This window comes from Montipora foliosa, chromosome 1 (assembly GCF_036669935.1).
Source record: "Montipora foliosa isolate CH-2021 chromosome 1, ASM3666993v2, whole genome shotgun sequence".
NCBI classification, from domain to species: Eukaryota; Metazoa; Cnidaria; class Anthozoa; order Scleractinia; family Acroporidae; genus Montipora; species Montipora foliosa.
In genome coordinates, this window is record NC_090869.1 from 50,619,479 (window position 1) to 50,625,037 (window position 5,559).

Sequence of the window (5,559 nt, forward strand, 5' to 3'; positions counted from 1 at the left end):
TGCAAGGCTCATAAAAATGATATTTCATCTACGCGTATGTTCAAATCTTGCATGTTATCTACACACTTCTAAGAATACAAGGTGCTCCAGGGGGAACAGAACAAGGAAAAACATGTTAAGAAAATAGATTTTTGAAACTGAGCAATACATGACATGCGAAATAACTTACACTCTTATATTCCAGAAAGACCACCAATTCCAATTACAGACCAATGTCTGTCCTTGGCTACAGGCTATTGAGAATGTGTTTGAGAAGTACCTTCATCATCAATTGCCACTTTATTTCGAGGAAATATTAAGTAAGTTCCTGTCGACTTACAGAAAACATTAGCGATGCTCAACAATTCTTCTCGATAAGCCAGAGGATTGGAAAAGAAAGAGAACTTGACAATGGCAATATGATCGGTGTAACATCTATGGATCTTTGTAAAGCGTTTTGATTTTCTTCTTCAGCCGGAATTTGCCAGAAAGTTACCTAAAACTAAGAAAGCAATGTGTACGAGTAGATACAATACATATATATATATATATATAATCCCCTGATGAGTGGGCGACCACGAAACAGGCTTGTAGGAATGAACTTGTAGTTTATGTGTTTTTTTCTTCCGTATATATATATATATATATATATATATATATATATATATATATATATATAGATAGATAGATTTTATTTATTTGCCATATATACAACATTTTTCAGTTCAAGATGAAATTGAAATGAAATTAAGAAAAAAATAAATGGCGAGAAACCTGAAGGAAACCACGAGGCTTATAATGAGTAAGGTTTCCACGCTTAAAATAAACTGGTCTATCTTATATAACTAGGGGTTGCTAATAGCAAGTTACATGCTGCGAGGGGATAAACGAAATACAACAGCAACGACAAGAAGCTTTATTTGAACAACCATACAACAAACAACCATTGAGCAAAAGTCAACTAAAATTACGAGGAAGGTTTTTAAGTTACATAGCTAACGATTTATCACATTGTAAATCAAAGGAAAATGAAACACTGACAGTAAAGGCAAACAGCCTCCCCGATGTTCAGGGTATTTTACTTTTTCTCTTGTTCTGGATTTTGGTCATTGTGTGAACACTAAGAACGAAATGTAAATGGTTATGTTGATATTGCTCTTTGGACGGTCAACAAGAACCAGGAACTAGAAAATTGGTAAGAGGTAACGACGATAATTTCGCATATCTGTGAAGAGATTTCTTTGTCCTATAAATTAGCATTTCTTGGAGAGAACAAAAATACAAGGAAATCACTAATTAATTTTAGAAGCTGCATAACATATTTAAAACTGTAGGTTATTATTAGGAGTTCTGAGCATCTAAAAGGTAAAGCCTTAGGGAATTGTTTTGAAGTCACTTCTAGGAGCTTTAACATCTCATCAAAATAGTAATACTTGTATTTGATTTGTCACATAATAAAGCTACAAATGCATAACTCTCTTGTATCTGTCATAAACTGTTTATATAAATTATTGTGTGATTCCTGAATAATAATTGCACACAACAGTGCTGAAAAAACTCAGAAAAGAGCATTGTCCTCCCCTGCAGATGTCACTATTTCGTTCGTGAGCATGACCTTGATGAATAGGTCCAGTGATTGATAGAATTCGACATTATAGATCAGTTCCAAAATAGCAATATAAAAACTTACCTGCTGGTCGACTAATGAACTCTCGAGAGCTTGATGAACAGATCGCAGGAACAAAGGAGACTTTTGTCTGATTGGCTGTTGAAAATTGTAGTATCCAGTTTCCAGACTGCGCGCTGTGATGTGAACAAAGATGGCTTTGGAAGCGGTGATTTTAACCTTCTTCGATCGTTCTATATAGCTTCTGCCAGTTGAAGGTAGCTATTTAAACTTCAAATGACGGGGAACGATTTTGCATGGGTGATTTTAGTTGGCGGGAATTTTCTTTCTTTACGCTTTTTGTAAGCAGTCCATTTAGTTTGCTCGGGGAAGCAACACCTCTGAAGTTGCTCCGAGTCAGGTTTTATACTTTTTAGCTTTATTTCTCAACGTAACTGAATGTATCGCGACAGATGCTCAAAGTGCGAAAAGACCCGAGGAAAGACCAGATTCCTTTGTTGGGAAGGAGTACTATCGGCAGAAAATATCGATTTATTTAACTTGTATGCAGCGCAGGAAGGAAGTCAGCCTAAGGCCCTGTTTACAAGCAGGTAGGGTAACCCTAGTGCTGGGGTTAGCCTAACAAGAGGGTTACCCTAGCACTCAGACATTTCTTCTTTTTTTCAACGACGTGTTTACAAGGCAGCTAGGGTTACCCTGGCGCTAGGGTAATCCTATGTAAGTGCTAGGGTTACCCTAGCTCTAGGGTAACCCTAGCTGCCTTGGGGACAACTCGCCTACCCGGGACAACTTTTTAGCGGTTTCCGTTATGTTTGCAATGCTGGCGGTTACCAAGCACGCAAAGTTGTCCCGGGTGGTAGGGTAGCCCTACCTGTGAAATTTTGCTTGTAAACCCGGGCTATGTTTGACCCTCCCGCTAGGGTAACCCTAGCAGTAGGGTTACCCTACCTGCTTGTAAGGTAAAGTAGTGTTAATTCCTCGAAGGCTTGATAAATACAGTTGCGATAGCAATGAGCCTACTACGTACAAGTCCTATTAACTAGTAAAAGCGGCATGAATGCCCCAACGTTTGTTCACTAAGGCTTTCATTCTCGCATCTTTCAACGCTTTCCGGCTTCCGGAATGTGTTTTTGAAGTTTGTCAACAGGAAGGAGCCGTGACTGTGACTGGACGACACGACTGAGTCAATGTCATGTATGGACCCACGGGAACAAAGAAATACTTCGGTCTGCCACCCCGGTAAGGCTCAGTTCGTTATCAACTGTCGAAGCCGTGGCCACTGTGGTATGGAAGAGAACCTTTCGAAAGCTCGTTTTCCTGAGGTAGCTCGCAGGTGGTGGGTTGAGATGAAAGTTCAATCGTTGTCGATTGATTGTGGTGTGGAATTGTGACCGTGGGAAAATTTTATCTGATTCGAATTGGTGGTACCTGAAAATTTAGTTTCCAGCCTTGAGATTTTATTATACCGTTGCCAACCACGAAATTGAGAAATGGTCAAATTGCGTTGGATCTGGAAAATAACCACACAGGAGGGAAGTTACCCAAGTTGGTAATAAGGTTAGGCTTTTAATTAATTGAGAATTTTTTTTTATAATTATCTTCTTAGGCTTTTTTATTGGGATTCCCATACAAATCCTAATATTTTTGCCGCGGGCCATACTCACACTGAGCTTGGGGCGCCCATGGTTCCACGTTGCCAGACAGCTACAGATTTCTTTGCTAAAACTTCACCTAAAAGATTCACAACCAGGGAAAAGTAGTCCCTTACGTTTTTTGGCACTTAAAAGGGTCGCCTAGCAGTTTCGGAAGAGCAAATGGTTCGATTGGAAGTTCTTAGAGGGTAGCGTTCAGCTAGAAATTTCTGAAATGAAGAGATCATACCCTAAAGTTATCGAACACGTCAATTTTCAGCTAAGATATCCGAACAGATCAAATTCTTCAAGGTGATAAAAACATCTCTTTAGATAGTCTTTATACATTGCAAGCAGCCTAGAAAAGTCTCTCAATAGCTTTTGACTTAAGTTGCTCGTTGGGTGCCCTTGAACTAACTCGACCATGCTTGATATACCGAAGGAACTGAAGTCAAACGTCAAAGTCGCTTATCTGAATGTCCGCTCCTTGAAATCAAGAGTGCATTTCTGCCTTGCCAAAGATACGATTCTACAAAACAAGTTTGATATGTTTACGATATCTGAAAGGTGGGCAGATTTAACCGTGAGTGACACGAGTCTTGAGATCTCTGGTTATCAATTTTTCTGACAAGATCGCGGATCACCCAAAAAGGGAGGTGGTTTATGCATCTATGCTAAGTTAAACCTCAAAGTGGATGACCTGCCACTGGCTTGAGGTATGGTTTTCAACAGCTTTGGCTGAGAGTACAGTGTAGAAGTCGTAAGTCATTTTTGGTTTGTAACACTTATTGACCTCTAGATACACCAACTAGCTGCGGCTTCGAAACTCTTGCTAAGAGCTTTGTTGATGCATTACTCATGGACTTGGATATTATTATACTTGGAGACCTAAATTGCAACCTGCTAGCCTCTAACCCTGAGACTAAATCATTGCGGGACTTTATCTCAAGGTATCTAAACCAGATAGTCGATAAACCTACAAGGATCACGGGAACCACTATAGCCCTCATTGATGTCATCATGACTACAAATAAGAGCATTGTGAGTCTCAGCGATGTCCTCGCCTGTTATATAAGTGACCATCATCTTATTTACTTCGTCTTAACACTAAAAACGCATAGACTTAAGCCCTCCTCTATTACCATCAGGAATTACTCTAACTATAATTCGGGGCGCTTCCGTCAATCGCAAGTATTATGAACTATTCCTTTCATACTGGAACGTTTGCAAGGGCATGGAAAATTGCCGAGGTAACTCCTATTCTAAAGTCGGGTAATTATGAAGATCCGGGCAACAATCGACCAATTTCGCTGTTGCCTATTCTCTCAAAGGTATCTGAACGATTCACCTATGGACAATTTGTCGACTATCTAACAGCAAACAATATATTCGCTAAAACTCGAAGTGGTAACCGTAAGCTTCATTCAACTGAGACTCAGTGCCGGCCCCTCTCTTTGTTACAGACGACCTGTTCTAGGCAATTGATGATAAAAAGATCTCAGCTCTAGTGTTACTCGACATGTCAAAGGCCTTTGACAGCGTTAGACATGATATTTTACTGCAGAAACTACAAGCACCAGGTGTTTCCTTTTGAAACCTCTACTGCTTCCATAGGTACCTTGTTACCCGCAGACAAAGAGTACGCATCCATGATGCTATCACTGACGCACTTCCCCTGAGATATTGAGTCCCTCAGGGATCAATATTAGGTCCAGTCCTGTTTACTATTTATGTAAGTGATTTGTTGTCTGTCCCTATTCACTGCAAATCGGCATGTTACGTTGATGATTCTAAACTGTATTTGTCCTTTCCTCGTCTGACATGTCCAGTGCAATTGACAATCTCAAAGGCGGACATGGAGCGTGTCTCCAGATGGTGTTGTCAAAACTCTTGAAAAATTAAGGCCAAAGTTCTAACGATTGGTGTGCCTCAACTCCTCAATAAGCTGCCCACAGTGTCATTATTCTGTTCGGATGCTTGGAACAGAAATTACACCCTCTACTGCTGCTAAAGGCCGTGGCATTTATATTGACCGGTATCAGTCCCTAACTTATAGTGATCATATCACTAAAACAGTCACTACTTGCCTAAAAACTAGTACAAATTAATAGAATAAAACACTTGCTAGATAGGAAATCAATACTTCTCCTTATGAGCTCTTTCGTTTTCAGTAAGTTATATTTTTATCAACTGTCTGGTCAAATACTCGTAAACATATAATATCAAGAAACTTCAGTTAGTGCAGAATTTCACGCCCGTATTGTTCGATCACATCTCACAAAGTATCAAATCGCTAAATTGGCTGCCTGTTAATGACAGGCT